The sequence below is a fragment of the Schistocerca americana genome, chromosome 5 (genome assembly GCF_021461395.2).
Source record: "Schistocerca americana isolate TAMUIC-IGC-003095 chromosome 5, iqSchAmer2.1, whole genome shotgun sequence".
Taxonomy (NCBI): Eukaryota; Metazoa; Arthropoda; class Insecta; order Orthoptera; family Acrididae; genus Schistocerca; species Schistocerca americana.
Genome location: NC_060123.1, coordinates 284930678 through 284950901, shown reverse-complemented (window position 1 = coordinate 284950901; position 20224 = coordinate 284930678).

The following is a 20224-nucleotide window of genomic DNA, read 5'->3' as shown; positions in this document are numbered from 1 at the left end:
CGAAGATGCGGACCGGCCTTTGGTGATGACGATGATGATGTTTAGTTTGTGGGGCGCTCAACAGCGCTGTCATCAGCGCCCGTACGAAGTCCCAATTTTAACACAGTCCAATTTTTTTTACACAGTCCAGTCCATTCACTGTTACGAATGATGACGATGATGACGATGAAAGGATGAGGACAGCACAAACACCCAGTCCCCGGAAAGAGAAAATCCCCAACCCGACCGGAAATCGAACCCGGGACCCCATGATCCAAAGGCAGCAACGCTAGCCACTAGGTGAAGTGAGGTATTCAGTCATGTGGGTGATCGATTGCGGGTGGTGAACGGTCGCTAGAATGCTTCAACTTTTGGAGGGACTCTTAACCCTCATGAGGTCTGAACGTGTTCCGGTGCAGAACTTTTAACTTTTTCCGCTTGCATTAAGTAACTGAGAACAGACAGACTATTAGTTTCTACTCGTCTCTCGTATAGTATTGCGAATATTATCATACTGAACATTGAATTATTTTGAGCCGGCGAATGTTTCATGTTCTGTGATTACGAAATGGACTTCGTTTTTTCGCATGTTTTTGAAGACTACTTAGTTTGGGGATTTTGGTAGCACTCTCGCAACATTCAACTTTACTGCATTTAAAAAGGTCATCGGTCTGTTTGTAAAATAATGGTTATCGTGGGACCACTTTCCCTTTATTTGAAATATACTTTCTTGAATAAACGTTAAGCAACAGAATTCTCTGATGTCACCTACATCATTTACAAACGTAAGAATAGATCCGTTTTATTACTTCTTCAAGTGTATTTTATTTAATATGTTTGTTTATTTGGATAATTTGCAATTCTATTCAATGCAATCACTATTTGACCGCAGGATCACAGCGACGGGTTGTTATTTATAGCCAGTTAATTACTGGGCATGAAAGTAGATATGTGCGGCTCGACCCTTCGGCATTATCAAGCTATCATTTTTTAAAGAAAGTCGTGCAAAGTACAGTTGTTTAAGTTGCGACCCACATCAGATGAAGTCGCAATTGGTTGCTCACATACGATGTCGATTAGAGAAGCAGCTACTCAGCAGAATACACATTTACGTAGCGTCGCAATAGGCGTGTAAACTCGTTATCTCAGGGTAAGTAGCTAACAATCTGTCGGTCGCTCTGCCTCAGTAATTTGGTTGCCTTTAATTGCTGTAGTCTTCTAGCTTTACAACTACTTTGGACTTGTTGTTTAACTTCACTATAGGATAAACATGACAGGAAAAAGGGTTAACCAAATTGCTGCTCCCAACATGGGGGGTTATGGACTAAATTATGAATACACTGGCTCCTTGATTTTCTTTCATAGTTTGTAAAACCTATATCAACCAGTAGAATTAACAGAAAGTTGGTTGGGGCCCACTGATGATACAGTCCTGTGTATCCTCTAACGTAGCTTGTTGTTTATATTTGTTTGTGCGTCTTAATTAATCAGCACTCTTCTCTGAAGACTGATCTGATTCCGTAGCTGTAACAGTCAGGTCATCAAGGTAAAAACTCACCAACTCTGGGGTTCGCTCATGTTTGGTAGACCCTGCTGAGGATTTAATACCACGAAGTACTTTCTGACTGTAGTCAGAATTTAGAAAATAATATGGATGGGCCAGTAAAAGTTCGCTTTGAGAAAATTTTAGACAGGAAAGTGTCAAACAGGATTGTACATTTTTGAGAAATAATGTAAGATACCATGTGCGAAGAACGTAATCCACACACTCTTCCTTTATAACTTTTAATCCATTTATTTACTTGTGTTTGAAATTTGTTTGTGGTGGTGCCACCATCTGTCGATTTCATTATGATGCTTGTTGTTATACTTTGTGCGTCAATGATTTTAACAGTGACTGAGAAGTTTGTGTGCAGTCGTAGGATAACTTCTTGAAAATTTTGATTTGGAAGGTGATTTACGCCAAGAAACATGTTGGGTGATTGAATGTTTAAGTTCAGCTTCGTATCAGATGGCGTAATGCTTGATTTAAGGAATTTCGTGGCAATACTGGAGAACTGAACGGTGAGTTACATCCAGTCCGGTATGCAGAACGAAATTTTATTGGACGCTGAGCACCCTGTAATCGGGCATAGCCCGTGACTTGCGCGATTTGTGGACCGCGCTGTCAAGAATGAGCGTGATGCAGTTACAGGTCTTTTTCCCCTGGTGTGAATTTTTACCGACCATGTGGGAATTCATGGGTTTTGTTGGAGGAAAAGGGGAAATTATGAGCAAGGAAACCCCTTAACAAAAGAGAATAATATGAAGAAGAAAGGGCTAAGAAACTAAAGGAGTTGGAGCAAATTCCAATAATAAATCAACAGGTTAATGCCAACAGAGGAAAGCCAGAAGGAGCAGGATGTTAAGACAAAGGATGTGGAAAGATGCATAAGTACAGTTAAAGACTGAGTAGACAAGACTGGAGAACATATTGAGCTGCAGTTGTGTAAAGCAATGGATAATTTGCGACCAGGGAACAGAAATATTATCAGGGAAGAAATAAGTAATAAGCTCAAAGAAGCTCCAATAGACGAAACACAGGGAGTATGGTTGTTATCTGAATTTAGAGAGAAGACTAGAGAAACAGTATGACAGTCTAATGAATCTAGAAACAGGTGCTTGGGTCAAGCGGTAGCTGAGAAAGTATCAACAACTTTTTGCCATCTACATCTACATGGACACTCTGTAAATCACATTTCAGTGCCTGGAAGACGGTTCATCGAACCACCTTCACAATTCCCTATTATTCCAATCTCGTATAGCGCGCGGAAAGAATGAACAACAATATCTTTCCGTACGAGCTCTGATTTCCCTTACTTTATCGTGGTGATCGTTCCTCCCTATGTAGGTCGGTGTCGAAGAGCTACCGATTATGAAGACAGCTGAGGAAGTGTGGAAACATCAACTTGGTCAGAGTCGTGAGAGAACAGCGAAGCATGGAGAGTGGAATTGTTTGGGGAGGCGGAGGGATTAGGGCTCAAGCTATTGGGTTAGAAGTAATGCATGTCAGTGTATGTGCACCATGTGTTCAAGTAGAATCGGAATGTTCTTTCTCAAGGCATGGACCGAACATTTCGATAATTTAAATCAACCGTAATGGATACTGAGGCTTAAAATTGAATACGTTTGCAGATTATTCGAGGGAGAAGCCACTGTGAAGACGCAGCCAATAGCACCAAAATGAACGAAATATTATGAGCTGAAGGAAGCGTTTTAGGCCAACTACTGGTCCCGATAGAAACAAGTTAGAGTTAAGATTGGAATTATATTGGGACATAACTTTGACTATGGAGTATATTAAAATTCTTCAAAGGGATGAAGAAAAGAAAAAGGATCAGTTCTTGGATGTACTGTACAATTCAGAAGAGATGGTTAGATTTTCTTTTCAAAGATTACCCAGGCATTACCAAAACTTTGTGATTGGCTACTAAACTAATGATGTGGTTGCATTTAAGGATTTTCTGCAGGGAATTGAATTTGTACATCGTAATGACCATTGATCGAACCAGACAGTTGATCAGTGATTTAATTTTACCATACCATGGTAAACACTTTGTAAGAGGAGAAATAATCATTCACATCCCACTGGCGGAGGCCATGACAGGCCTTATCAACAGGACCATGCAGGATGGAATAATGGCCGGCCGGAGTGCCCGAGCGGTTCTAGGCGCTACAGTCCGGAACCGTGCGACCGCTACGGTCGCAGGTTCGAATCCTGCCTCCGGCATGGATATGTCTGATGACCTTAGGTTAGTTAGGTTTAAGTAGTTCTAAATCCTAGGGGACTAATTACCCTAGAAGTTAAGTCCCATAGTGCTCAGAGCCATTTGAACCATTTGTGATGGAATAATTCTGACAGGCAACATAGGAACAGTTAAAACAATTGCATTAATAATAGCAATATAGATTATTCATAGAGGAATGATCAGGTGCAGGCATGCCATGTAACAGAAATTATTGATTTAGAAGGACCGACCTGCTTACGAACGCCAACAGCAGGTTCATCACTGCAACAGTGACTCGAGGACTCCATGGGCACAAGAAATACGAGATCTGTGAAAGAACTTGACGTAGAAAACATAAATTATATTATGCACAAAGATGCACGAGAAGCACTTTTAGAGGAAAAAGTAACTTCCTGGACCCAAATTTTACACCTGGTATTAAATATTCTACTGGGAGAAACCGGTTTTGAAGGCATTCTTAAAAGTGGCAGCTAAATTTCAGTGATATTGAATGGTATAGTTCGAGGACGTATGCAAGAAAATGACTGTATTAAGTTTTCACAAGACAAAATTAAAAAATGTGTTAACAGAAAAGAGCGCTGATGTGTGGCACCAAGTGCAGTTGGAATTTATACATCAAAGCAATACACTTGAGTGGTCATGGGAACTTTCATTCGTCAGTACCATCTACCGTGGCAACGAAACTTCCTCCATTTCGAGTCAGGAATCCGTCCCCACAGTTTATCTTTTATTAATGTTCACCCTGTATACGTCTCTCACAGACAGACCAGCCTGCAGCAAACCAAATCAATTAATTAATGGTAGTAAATTTACACGCACGGTAGTGAAGCATCAAGGGGAATGTTATCCCGTTAACGTATAGTAGAAATTTTAAAAAAAAAATATTTATTACCTTTGACAGCAGTTTCTATTATATGAATTAACATGTGCCCGAAACTTCAAACAGCAGACACGTCTGTGAAGCAGACAGGGCAGACTGTAGTGTCATGATCGGCAGGACGAGTAGACAGAATTACTAGTAATAATTAAAAAAAAGACGTGCTAAATTGTAAGGCAAACAGAGGGGACCGCTGTCCCACTACAGTTCTTAGAATCATGCAGAAGGTCTACAGTATAATATGCCATGTAAATATAACGCACGACGATTAAATGAGATTATTGTGGAGACCAAAATAGCCTTTAACGCATCTTGCTTGAAAAAGAATGAGGTGATCGCGACAGCTACAAGAACAGCTAAAATACTTCAGAATAGCTCACACTGTCAAACTTATACTAATAATGAAATTGAAGCTTTAGATTCTATTAATAAGAAATTAACCGAGAATAGCACCATAGTGGTAAAAGCGGATAAAAATAACGCTGCCATCGTGATTAGTCGAGCCGATTATGTTACTAAGACTGAACAATTCTTTGCAGAAAACAATATGATGCAAGTAGCAAAGAATTCCGTTAATCAATTTAATACCGAGATTAGGAAAAAAACCGATAAATCGGACTTTCTCCTCGACAGTAAAACAAAATATGGTCTAAAACTGATGGCATTCGATTTACCAAATTTAAGATCGCAAATTAAGACACATAAAAGTGATAAATGTGTGTGACTGATAGTTGACGGGAGGCACGCCCCAAACGCTAAATTAAACAAATTTCTTAAACAAAAAACTTAAAGAACTACATGTCTTTGAAACAGTTTTCAATATAAAAAATAGCACCGAAATAATTGAACTCTAGGCCGGACAAATCGATATTGATATCTTTTGACATAAAAATCCATTATACTAATATTCCTACTCAAGAATGCGTTGATATTATTAAAAATAATCTCTTAAAATATCAGAAAGTAAGTCAAGCAGAAATAATAGAATTCATTGACCTATTAGAAACGTCTATCCCGTTTAACTACTTCCAGTTCAATAATAAAATATATTGTCAACGTGATGGGTTTGCGATAGGCAATTGCCTTGCAGGTACAATGGGAGATATTTTTATTAACCACCTTGAGAATAAGTTTTTCAGTAATAATGCAAATTTGAAAGAGAAATCTATATACTACAAGAGAAATATTAACGATGTTATTGCTCTGATCTCAATGACGTTAACATATACCTTGCAGCCCTTAATGCGATGCATAATCAGATTATTTTTACTCTTGAACTTGAGAGCAATTGCAGCATTAATTATTTAGATTTGACGATTACGAATGTTAACGGCCACCATAAGTTCAGCATTTTTAGGAAACCGTCCTCTACAGACCTTTTTATTAACGTCCAATCACGTCATCCTCCCAAATATAAAAAGGCGTACTTCTATTCGATGATTCATAGGCTTATAAAACTCCCCATGGAACAAGACAGTATAAAGCAAGAAATAGCAACACTGAAATACATAGCACATAATAATGGATACGATCCATATATGTTTGTTGCTGTGGTCTTCAGTCCTGGGACTGGTTTGATGCAGCTCTCCACGCTACTCTACCCTGTGCAAGCTTCTTCAATACCTACTGCAACCTACATCCTGCTGAATCTGCTTAGTGTATTCATCTCTTGGTCTCCCTCTACGATTTTTACCCTCCACGCTGCCCTCCAATACTAAATTTGTGATCCCTTGATGCCTCAGAACATGTCATACCAACCGATCCCTTCTTCTAGTCAAGTTGTGCCACAAACTTCTCTTCTCCCCAATCCTATTCAATACCTCCTCATTAGTTATGTGATCTACCCATCTAATCTTCAGCATTCTTCGGTAGCACCACATTTCGAAAGCTTCTATTCTCTTCTTGTCCAAACTATTTATCGTCCATGTTTCACTTCCATACATGGCTACACTCCATACAAATACTTTCAGAAACGACTTCCTGACACTTAAATCTATACTCGATGTTAACAAATTTCTCTTCTTCAGAATAGATTCCCTTGCCATTGCCTTAAGTGTCTCATTTCCTAATTTAATTCCCTCAGCATCACCCGATTTAATTTGACTACATTCCATTATCCTTGTTTTGCTTTTGTTAATGTTCATCTTTTATCCTCCTTTCAAGACACTGTTCATTCTGTTCAACTGCTCTTGCAAGTCCTTTGCTGTCTCTGACAGGATTACAATGTCATCGGCGAACCTCAAAGTTTTTACTTCTTCTCCATGAATTTTAATACGTACTCCGAATTTTTCATTTGTTTCCATTACTGCTTGCTCAATATACAGATTGAATAACATCGGGGAGAGGCTACAACCCTGTCTCACTCCTTTCCCAACCACTGCTTCCCTTTCATGCCCCTCGACTCTTATAACTGCCTTCTGGTATCTGTACAAATTGTAAATAGCCTTTCGCTCCCTGTATTTTACCCCTGCCACCTTCAGAATTTGAAAGAGAGTATTCCAGTTAACATTGTCAAAAGCTTTCTCTAAGTTTACAAATGCTAGGAACGTAGGTTTGCCTTTTCTTAATCTTTCTTCTAAGATAAGTCGTAAGGTTAGTATTGCCTCACGTGTTCCAACATTTCTACGGAATCCAAACTGATCTTCCCCGAGGTCCGCTTCTACCAGTTTTTCCATTCGTCTGTAAAGAATTCGCGTTAGTATTTTGCAGCTGTGACTTATGAAAATGATAGTTCGGTAATTTTCACATCTGTCAACACGTGCTTTCTTTGGGATTGGAATTATTATATTATGCTTGAAGTCTGAGGGTATTTCGTCTATCTCATACATCGTTCTCACCAGATGGTAGAGTTTTGTCATGACTGGCTCTCCCAAGGCCATCAGTAGTTCTAATGGAATGTTGTCTACTTCCGGGGCCCTGTTTCGACTCAGGTCTTTCAGTGTTCTGTCAAACTCTTCACGCAGTAACTTATCTCCCATTTCGTCTTCATTTACATCCTCTTCCATTTCCATAATATTGTCTTCAACTACATCGCCCTTGTATAAACCCTCTATATACTCCTTCCACCTTTCTGCTTTCCCTTCTTTGCTTAGAACTGGGTTGCCACCTGAGCTCTTGATATTCACACAAGTGGTTCTCTTCTCTCCAAAGGTCTCTCTAATTTTCCTGAAGGCAATATCTATCTTACCCCTAGTGAGACAAGCCTCTACATCCTTACATTTGTCCTCTAGCCATCCATGCTTAGCCATTTTGCACTTCCTGTCGATCTCATTTTTGAGACGTTTGTATTCCTTTTTGCCTGCTTCATTTACTGCATTTTTATATTTTCTCCTTTCATCAATTAAATTCAATATTTCTTCTGTTACCCAAGGATTTCTATTAGCCCTCGTCTTTTCACCTACTTGATCGTCTGCTGCCTTCACTGCTTCATCCCTCAGAGCTACCCATTCTTCTTCTACTGTATTTCTTTCCCCCATTTGTGACAATTGTTCCCTTATGCTCTCCCTCAAACTCTCTACAACCTCTGGTTCTTTCAGTTTATCGAGGTCCCATCTCCTTAAATTCCCACCTTTCTGCAGTTTCTTCAGTTTCAATCTGCAGTTCATAAGCAATAGATTGTGGTCAGAATCCACATCTGCCCCTGGAAATGTCTTACAATTTAAAACCTGGTTCCTAAATCTCTCTCTTACCATTATATAATCTATCTGATACCTTTTAGTATCTCCAGGATTCTTACAGGTATACAACCTTCTTTTATGATTCTTGAACTAAGTGTTACCTATGATTAAGTTATACTCTGTGCAAAATTCTACCAGGCGGTCCTCTTTCATTTCTTCCCCCAATCCATATTCACCTACTATGTTTCCTTTTCTCCCTTTTGCCGGCCGCGGTGGTCTAGCGGTTCTAGGCGGGCAGTCCGGAACGGCGCGACTGCTACGGTCGCAGGTTCGAATCCTGCCTCGGGCATGGATGTGTGTGGCGTCCTTAGGTTAGTTAGGTTTAAGTAGTTTTAAGTTCTAGGGGACTGATGACCACAGATGTTAAGTCCCATAGTGCTCAGAGCCATTTGAACCATTTTTTTCTCTCCCTTTTCTACTCTCGAATTCCAGTCACCCATGACTATTAAATTTTCGTCTCCCTTCACTACCTGAATAATTTCTTTTATCTCGTCATACATTTCATCAATTTCTTCATCATCTGCAGAGCTAGTTGGCATATAAACTTGTACTACTGTAGTAGGCGTGGGCTTTGTGTTTATCTTGGCCACAATAATGCGTTCACTATGCAGTTTGTAGTAGCTTACCCGCACTCCTATTTTTTTATCCATTATTAAACCTACTCCTGCATTACCCCTATTTGATTTTGTGTTTATAACCCTGTAATCACCTGACCAAAAGTCTTGTTCCTCCTGCCACCGAAATTCACTAATTCCCACTATATCTAACTAACCTATCCATTTCCCTTTTTAAATTTTCTAACCTACCTGCCCGATTAAGGGATCTGACATTCCACGCTCCGATCCGCAGAACGCCAGTTTTCTTTCTCCTGATAACGACGTCCTCTTGAGTAGTCCCCGCCCGGAGATCCGAATGGGGGACTATTTTACCTCCGGAATATTTTACCGAAGAGGACGCCATCATCGTTTAATCATACAGTAAAGCTGCATGTCCTCGGGAAAAATTACGGCTGTAGTTTCCCCTTGCTTTCAGCCGTTCGCAGTACCAGCACAGCAAGGCCGTTTTGGTTAATGTTACAAGGCCAGATGAGTTAATCATCCAGACTGTTGCCCCTGCTACTACTGAAAAGGCTGCTGCCCCTCTTCAGGAACCACTCGTTTGTCTGGCCTCTCAACAGATACCCCTCCGTTGTGGTTGCACCTACGGTACGGCTATCTGTATCGCTGAGGCACGCAAGCCACCCTACCAACGGCAAGGTCCATGGTTCATTGGGGGGGATCCATATATAGTCGACGTTATTTATAAGAATGTAAAAAGAATTAAAAGTAAGAACAAGTTATCTACTAAGACCAAACCGAAAAGGTATGTCCCTATGACCTATAATGGTCCGATATCAGATAAAATTGAACGACAGTTCCGTACGTCGAACGTGGTGTTCGCGTTCAATACAAAATGTAACCTACGGTTGAATCTTAGATATACTGTAGAAAGCCAAGCAGATAAATACAAAAGCACAACGGTTTATAAACTACGATGAGGTGAGTGCGAAGGGTTCTATGTCGTGCAGAAAGGGAGGTCGCTTTTTACACGTTTTCGAGAACAGACAAATGCACATAACAAGACTGCATTTGGAGACCATATGCGGGCGTCTAAGCATAAAGTGTTAGATTTACGCCGAGACAGGGAGATATGGCGATTTTGCATAGGGTCCCCAAAGGAAAAAAGCTTTACATTCTAGAAAACATTAAAATTTATAGAAACAAAATAAGATACCCTAACTTACTGCTTAATGATCAACACGAATGTGCAGACCATAATTTCTTTAGTATTTTTGACGACGTGCTATAGAGCCCTTTGAAGCAACAGTGAACCATGGGAACGCAGTCAACTCTTTTATGAATGTGGGGAGAATGTCCTATTTTAGGGCGATAGGCACGACACTCCCTCTCGCCCTCCAAAAGTTTTTCGTTTTCTTGGTTTTGGTCCGATGATCGCCGCGTACACCACAGAACTGCGTCTTTTACGACTACGTAAGTACATCGTCGACATAAGGTGGCACAACGTTTTGATATTGGATTTTGTTAGATCACGCTGGTTCATTTACACGAGGCTGCCACATAGTTGCACTCCTTCTATTAAGTAGTTCGTAACACCAAAACCCATAGGCTCATACGCAATGTGTATTTCACCGGTATGTTTTTTTAATATAGGACCAGACGGATATGAATTTGTGTAACCCTGTTGTTGTTGTTGTTGTTGTTGTGGTCTTCAGTCCTGAGAATGGTTTGATGCAGCTCTCCATGCTACTTTATCCTGTGCAAGCCTCTTCGTCTCCCAGTACCTACTGCAACCTACATCCTTCTGAATCTGCTTGGTGTATTCATCTCTTGGTCTCCCTCCACGATTTTTACCCTCCACGCTGCCCTCCAATACTAAATTGGTGATCCCTTGATGCCTCAGAACATGTCCTACCAACCGATCCCTTCTTCTAGTCAGTTTGTGCCACAACCTTCTCTTCTCCCCAATCCTATTCAACACCTCCTCATTAGTTATGTGACCTACCCATCTAATCTTCAGCATTCTTCTGTAGCACCACATTTCGAAAGCTTCTATTCTCTTCTTGCCTAAACTATTTATCGTTCATGTTTCACTTCCATACATGGCTACACACCATACAAATACTTTCAGAAACGACTTCCTGACATTTAAATCTATACTCGATGTTAACAAATTTCTCTTCTTCAGAAACGCTTTCCTTCCCATTGCCGGTCTACATTTTATATCCTCTCTACTTCGACCATCATCAGTTATTTTGCTCCCCAAATAGCAAAACTCCTTTACTACTTTAAGTCTCTCATTTCCTAATCTAATACCCTCAACATCACTCGACTTAATTCGACTACATTCCATTAACCCTGTAGTGTTCTTAAATTTGTATGTGAGTTTAGGTTTTTATATAAGCCCAGACAGATGTGCACTTGTGTAACTCGGCAGTCTCAGAAAATTTGCGTTTCTTTTCGGCACGTTTTATATGTAACCAGGCAGATGTGCATTTGATAAGACCGGAAAAATATACGCTCATACGCAAAGTGTGTTGGTATTTTTGTATATGACCAGATTGGTATGCACTGTGTAACCCTGTAATGTTCTTAAAATTTGTATAAATTCTCGGTAGATTTTATATATCACCAGACTGATGTGCTGTGTATAACCCTGCAGGTACCATAAAATATCTATGTATGTTTGTATCTTATTACGTATAGGACCAGACAGATGTACATTTTTGTAATTCCGCAGTTCTCATAAAATTTGATTTTCGATATGTCATATATATGACCAGGCACATGTATAATTGTGTAGGTCTGCAGCTTTCATAAGTTTTGTATTTGTTTACGTGATACAGTAATCTCTAGAATTATGGACAAGCCCTAATGACGTAGTGTTACCACACACGCAGAGCCTGTTATGACGCGAGCTGTGACATTCATTGGCGCGTCTTCTGCTAGCGCCATCTCGCGACGCGGCCTGTAGTGTAAGAACAGAGCCGGAGTTGCGGCAGTACCTAGCTTGTGCTTGTATCTGATGGAGACACTTAACGTTTATAATGTCATCTCTCCTGGACGCCTATGTGCTCCTTACCACAATTTTGTAAGGCCTGCGGTGCTATAGGCAACTATTAATATCACCATTGTTTGCCTTGATGCTGTAACCTGCATGTATCCTAAGGTATGTAACTAAATTTATATGAATACACGTTATATAAGTGGAATCCAAGCCCTTTTTTTATAGTGTTTTCTATCCTCACTAGATCCGATGATGGCGGGTTTAGTTCGACGAAACCGGTATTCATGGAATAAAAAGAATTCCAGCGATCTTGGCTACCAGTTTATTATTTTACAATAATGAAAAGAAATGTTTATGGACGTCGTGACCCACCAACCACTCTGAGAGATCTACGCCGAATTTCCGTTGAAGAGTGGGACAATCTGGACCAACAGCGCCTTGATGAACTTGTGGATAGTATGCCACGACGAATACAGGTATGCATCAATGCAAGAGGACGCGTTACTGGGTATTAGAGGTACCGGTGTGTACAACAATCTGGATCACCACCTCCGAAGGTCTCGCTGTATGGTGGTACAACATGCAATGTGTGGTTTTCATGAGCAATAAAAAGGGCTGGAATGATGGTTAAATTGATCTGTATTCCAGTTTTCTGTGCAGCTTCCGGAACTTTCGGAACCGAGGTGATGCTAAACTTTTTTTGATGTATGTATCAAGAAGTCTTGCTATTGGTATGATCCTATATCTCACATAGACGTACAGAGGACTTCAAAAGCGAAGTTGCTCATCGGTATTCGAGAGACGTTAATTGCTGTATCAGTTCATGACTGGGATCATTTTTGATCAGTTCGGCGATGAGTAGATTTGATTCACGAAGATTTTGAGGGTAGTTCCAGAAATGGCGGGCCACCGCCTTTAAAGTCAAACGGCGACGAGAACAATAATGGAGTAAAAGGCGGGCACCATGGCTACAATGTGACACCACATACCAGACAAGGAAATCAAAATACAAATGCAAACGTACAGAACTGAGGGCAATATTATCGGCAGTCGAGCAATAACAATCATAGGTATCATCCAGGATACCATACCAACCCCAATGGAAACCCCAGTAACCTCTGGCAACAAAATTATGGGAAGGCAGTGGCATCAAGGAATCCACATCAGCTCTTGAATCAGACTCATGAAAATGGACCGAGGCACAATAACGGATCTCCACTACACCGGACTCCACAGAACAATCATGATGTTTGCATCGCTGAGGTGGTTGAAACACGACCCCAACTACGAAAAATCCACAAACTAAAAGCGACACCATCAAGGTCTCTGGCGACAGTTGCAGAATGGAATGGTAGCATCCTTTCAGGACCTCTTTTTAACAATGCCATTAAAATCCGTCAACAATTATGCAATAATTTCGAAATCTGTAGGGAAAATGCAACAGAATAATACAGGCAGCTATTAATGCTGTGGTGGGAGGAATACCTACCACAATTATTCTTGATATAAGGGCAGATACGAATGTAATAACAAGTAATTTCTTAAGAGATTGCCTGAAATGAGTGAATCCTCACACTGCTACCCCAAAACTGATGGTATCTGACACTATTGGTGCCAGAGGTCAAACTGTAAATACGCAGGCTCGGTTTAATGTAAAATTAGAGAACCGAGCTGATAATTGTACGCTCTTCATCGTTAAAAATTGACTGTGAAGCGATTGTTAGGAATGGACTTCATGCAAGGAAGGAAACTGAAGAACGACCTCCCAGGTCGTGAGTGCTACTTGAAATAGAAGAGAGATATGTAGTTTTGAGTTTGATATGAGCAAAGGCGCGGCATTGTAGATTCTGACAAAGTGCTGGAGTCAGAACAATAAGATTCAGGGTGCTGTGTATGCACATCTACATCACTAATGGAAAGTTGCACCTCTTTCTACAGATAGTGATTATGTACTGGTTGATTCCTGGATAATGTAAGATAAACCTTCAGAAACAATTCAGCGAGGCATCTGACGCCATCCCGCAATACCGTTTCACTAAAAGGTTAACAATGCCAGAAGACTGCAGAGAACTGCAGGAGGACTCGCACAGGATTGATGACTTTTGTAGGGATTGGTAATTGACACTGAACGAAATGAAATGCAACATATTGTGCATACTTAGGAAAAGAAAGGTGCTACATTATAGCTACGCTACTGAAGAGAAACTTTTGGGAACAGTATCTAGCATCAAATATCTAGGACTAACTATCCAGAGCGACCTTAAACGGAATGACCACGTAAAACAACCAGTAGGAAACACAGATGCCAGACTGAGACCCACAGGAAGAATATTAAAGATATGTAACTCATCTACGAAGGAAAGGCTTATAAGGCGCTCATTCGACCGATTATTGAGTATTGTTCATCGATATAGGATTCTTACGGGATAGGACTGATAGAGAGGAGAGAAGAGAGAGAAAAAAGATCCGACAAAGAGAAGCGCTTTCGTCACGGAAAAGTTTAGTGAGCGCAAGAGCAATACTAAGATTCTGAACATACTCCATTGGCAGTTATTACAATATTGTGGCAGGGCTTCACAGAGAGGGACACTATTGAAATTTCGAGACAGCACTTTCCAATAAGAGTCAGACAGCTTGTTACTTCCTCCCACATATATCTCGCATAATTAACAAGAAAAGAAAATTCGAGGATTTAGAGCTAATATAGAGGCTTACGGACAACATTCTTTCCACTCGCCATTCGAGAAGGAACAGCGTAGGGAGGCTCTGTTAGTGGTACCAGTATGTAAGGTGATACTTAAACAGAACAACAAAGAAAGATATTAGCTACCTTCATCAGGTTATCTTCCATTCGAAAGGTGGGTGCACTCAGCGACTGTTACTTGATTTATAAGTTGTATAGTGCAGCAATCAGTCGGCCTATCTTTAGATTGTATTAAAAAAATTGAGATTTCGGCTAGTAGCTAGCCATTATCAATGCATTTGAGGTCATCTATGAACTATTTCGTAAATGTTGTTGTTGTGGTCTTCAGTCCTGAGACTGGTTTGATGCAGCTCTCCATGCTACTCTATCCTGTGCAAGCTTCTTCATCTCCCAGTACTTACTGCAACTTATTTCATTCTGAATCTGCTTAGTGTATTCATCTCTTGGTCTCCGTCTATGATTTTTACCCTCCACACTGCCCTCCAATGCTAAATTGGTGATCCTTTGATGCCTCAGAACATGTCCTACCAACCGGTCTCTTCTTCTTGTCAAGTTGTGCCACAAACTCCTCTTCTCCCCAATTCTATTCAATACCTCCACATTAGTTATGTGATCTACCCATCTAGTCTTCAGCATTCTTCTGTAGCACCACATTTCGAAAGCTTCTATTCTCTTCTTGTCCAAACTATTTATCGTCCATGTTTCACTTCCATACATGGCTACACTCCATACAAATACTTTCGGAAACGACTTCCTGACACTTAAACCTATACTCGATGTTAACAAATTTCTCTTCTTCAGAAACGATTTTCATGCCAATGCCAGTCTACATTTTATATCCTCTCCACCTCGACCATCATCAGTTATTTTGCTCCCCAAATAGCAAAACTCCTTTATTACTTTGTCTCATTTCCTAATCTAATTCCCTCAGCATCACCCGACCTCATTCGACTACATTCCATTATCCTCGTTTTGCTTTTGTTGATGTTCATCTTCTATCCTCCTTTCAAGAAACTGTCCATTCCATTCAACTGCTCTTCCAGGTCCTTTGCTGTCTCTGACAGAATTACAATGTCATCGGCGTACCTCAAAGTTTTTATTTCTCCTCCATGCATTTTAATACCTACTCCGGATTTTTCTTTTGCTTCCTTTACTGCTTGCTCAATATACAGATTGAGTAACATCGGTGAGAGGCTACAACCCTGTCACACTCCCTTCCCAACCGCTGCTTCCCTTCCATGTCCCTCAACCCTTATAACTGCCATCTGCTTTCTGTACAAATTGTAAATAGCCTTTCGCTTCCTGAATTTTACCCCTGCCACCTTTAAAATTTGAAAGAGTGTATTCCAGTCAACATTGTCAAAAGCTTTCTCTAAGTCTACAAATGCTAGAAACGTAGGTTTGCCTTTCCTTAATCTTTCTTCTAAGATAAGTCGTAAGGTCAGTATTGCCTCACGTGTTCCAGTGTTTCTACGGAATCCAAACTGATCTTCCCCGAGGTTGGCTTCTACTAGTTTTTCCATTCGTCTGTAAAGAATTCGCGTTAGTATTTTGCACCTGTGGCTTAATAAAACTGATAGTTCGGTAATTTTCACATCTGTCAACACCTGCTTTCTTTGGGATTGGAATTATTATATTCTTCTTGAGGTCTGAGGGTATTTCACCCGTCTCATACATCTTGCTCACCAGATGGTGAAGTTTTGTCGGGACTGGTTCTCCCAAGGCCGTCAGTAGTTCTAATGGAATGTTGTCTACTCCCGGGGCCTTGTTTCGACTCAGGTCTTTCAGTGTTCTGTCAAACTCTTCACGTAGTATTGTATCACCCATTTCGTCTTCTTTTACACTCTCTTCCATCACCAGAATATTGTCCTCAAGTACGTCGCCCTTGTATGGACTCTCTATATACTCCGTCCACCTTTCTGCTTTCCCTTCTTTGCTTGGAATTGGGTTTCCATCTGAGCTCTTGATATTCATGCAAGTGGTTCTCTTTTCTCCAAAGGGCTCTTTAATTTTCCTGTAGGCAGTATCTACCTTACCCCTAGTGGGATAAGCCTCTACATCCTTACATCTGCCCTCTAGCCATCCCTGCTTAGCCATTTTGCACTTCCTGTCGATCTCATTTTAGACGTTTGTATTCCTTTTTGCCTGCTTCATTTACTGCGATTTTATATTTTCTCCTTTCATCAATTAAATTCAATATTTCTTCTGTTACCTAAGGATTTCTACTCGCCCTTGATTCTCTGCTGCCTTCACTACTTTATCCCTCAGAGCTACCCATTCTTCTTCTACTGTATTTCTTTCCCCCATTTGTGACAATTGTTCCCTTATGCTCTCCCTGAAACTCTGTACAACCTCTGGTTTAATCAGTTTGTCCAAATCCCATCTCCTTAAATTCCCACCTATTTGCAGTTTCTTCAGTTTTTGTCTACAGCTCATAACCAATAGATTGTGGTCAGAGTCCACATCTTCCCCTGGAAATGTCTTACAATTTAAAACCTGGTTCCTAAATCTCTCTCTTACCATTATATAATCTATCTGATACCTTCTTGTATTTCCAGGATTCTTCCATGTATACAATCTTCTTTTATGATTCTTGAACCAAGTTTTAGCTATGATTAAGTTATGCTCTGTGCAAAATTCTACCAGGCGGTCCTCTTCCATTTCTTTCCCCCAATCCATATTCACCTACTATGTTTTCTTCTCTCTCTTTTCTACTCTCGAATTCCAGTCACCCATGACTATTAAATTTTCGCCTCCCTTCACTACCTGAATAATTTCTTTTATCTCATCATACATTTCATCAATTTCTTCATCATCTGCAGAGCTAGTTGGCATATAAAGTTGTACTATTGTAGTAGGTGTGGCCTTCGTGTCTATCTTGGCCACAATAATGCGTTCACTATGCTGTTTGTAGTAGCTTACCCGCACTCCTATTTTTTTATTCATTATTAAACCTACTCCTGCATTACCCCTACTTGATTTTGTATTTATAACCCTGTATTCACCTGACCAAAAGTCTTGTTCCTCCTGCCACCGAACTTCACGAATTCCCACTATATCTAACTTTGACCTATCCATTTCCTTTTTAAGTTTTCTATCCTACCTGACCGATAAGGGATCTGACATTCCACGCTCCGATCCGCAGAACGCCAGTTTTCTTTCACCTGATAACGACGTCCTCTTGATTAATCCCCTCCCGGAGATCCGAATGGGGGATTATTTTACCTCTGCAAATTTTACCCAAGAGGACGCCATGATCATTTAACCCTACAGTAAATAAGAGGAACAATATACCTGTTATGATGTTTAAATAAAGGTAGAAAAAAATACAAAGATAAAAACATTAAAAACAGAACAACTCTAATAGCTGCATGTAGCATGTGTCTTCTTGTGGCTCTGAGCACTATGGGACTTAACATCTATGGTCATCAGTCCCCTTGAACTTAGAACTACTTAAACCTAACTAACCTAAGGACATCACACAACACCCAGCCATCACAAGACAGAGAAAATCCCTGACCCCGCCGGGTATCGAACCCGGGAACCCGGGCGTGGGAAGCGAGAACGCTACCGCACGACCACGAGATGCGGGCTGCCTTCTTGTGTATTATAAATAATTTTAAGAAATGTTTTACCCATCTGACGTTACTTAGATGTTTAAAGAATAAAACAACTGACTCACAAGGAGTGTACCTGGAAAATTTCTCATATACACTCCTGGAAATTGAAATAAGAACACCGTGAATTCATTGTCCCACGAAGGGGAAACTTTATTGACACATTCCTGGCGTCAGATACATCACATGATCACACTGACAGAACCACAGGCACATAGACACAGGCAACAGAGCATCCACAATGTCGGCACTAGTACAGTGTATATCCACCTTTCGGAGCAATGCAGGCTGCTATTCTCCCATGGAGACGATCGTAGAGATGCTGGATGTAGTCCTGTGGAACGGCTTGCCATGCCATTTCCACCTGGCGCCTCAGTTGGACCAGCGTTCGTGCTGGACGTGCAGACCGCGTGAGACGACGCTTCATCCAGTCCCAAACATGCTCATGGGGGACAGATCCGGAGATCTTGCTGGCCAGGGTAGTTGACTTACACCTTCTAGAGCATGTTGGGTGGCACGGGATACATGCGGACGTGCATTGTCCTGTTGGAACAGCAAATTCCCTTGCCGGTCTAGGAATGGTAGAACGATGGGTTCGATGACGGTTTGGATGTACCGTGCACTATTCAGTGTCCCCTCGACGATCACCAGTGGTGTACGGCCAGTGTAGGAGATCGCTCCCCACACCATGATGCCGGGTGTTGGCCCTGTGTGCCTCGGTCGTATGCAGTCCTGATTGTGGCGCTCACCTGCACGGCGCCAAACACGCATACGACCATCATTGGCACCAAGGCAGAAGCGACTCTCATCGCTGAAGACGACACGTCTCCATTCGTCCCTCCATTCACGCCTGTCGCGACACCACTGGAGGCGGGCTGCACGATGTTGGGGCGTGAGCGGAAGACGGCCTAACGGTGTGCGGGACCGTAGCCCAGCTTCATGGAGACGGTTGCGAATGGTCCTCGCCGATACCCCAGGAGCAAAAGTGTCCCTAATTTGCTGGGAAGTGGCGGTGCGGTCCCCTACGGCACTGCGTAGGATCCTATGGTCTTGGCGTGCATCCGTGCGTCGCTGCGGTCCGATCCCAGGTCGACGGGCACGTGCACCTTCCGCCGACCACTGGCGACAACATCGATGTACTGTGGAGACCTCACGCCCCACGTGTTGAGCAATTCGGCGGTACGTCCACCCGGCCTCCCGCATGCCCACTATACGCCCTCGCTCAAAGTCCGTCAACTGCACATACGGTTCACGTCCACGCTGTCGCGGCATGCTACCAGTGTTAAAGACTGCGATGGAGCTCCGTATGCCACGGCAAACTGGCTGACACTGACGGCGGCGGTGCACAAATGCTGCGCAGCTAGCGCCATTCGACGGCCAACACCGCGGTTCCTGGTGTGTCCGCTGTGCCGTGCGTGTGATCACTGCTTGTACAGCCCTCTCGCAGTGTCCGGAGCAAGTATGGTGGGTCTGACACACCGGTGTCAATGTGTTCTTTTTTCCATTTCCAGGAGTGTATTTTGTCTCTACTTACTGGAAAATATGAAATAAGTCATACAGAATGTAAAGAATTTTACTTACGTTTTATTTTATGGAATTCCTATGTAAATTCGAAGTGTTTTACTTCCATTAAATATCATATACGTAGTTCATACAGAGGGCGCCATACAACTAACCGATGTGTTCTCCACACAGGCCACCTTCTTTATACAATAGTATTCAAAGAACTGTGGCTAACGCCCGAACAACAGGGACCTACACGCATTGACAATAGATAATAGTGGTATGTCATATACAAGCCATATAAGTTATGCCATTAGTTGTACCTTTTTATTATTGCATCTGACTATGTACTTCTTGTAATTTTAGCATTGGAAATTTCTATGGGTGGGTGAAGTAATTGTCTAGTAATTAATGATGTGTAATTAAAAAAGTTAATGACATTATATGACAAGTAAAAAAAAAAGTCTATTATATGCAAGTCAAATAGAGGATATGAAATCGTAAAATTTGGGTTT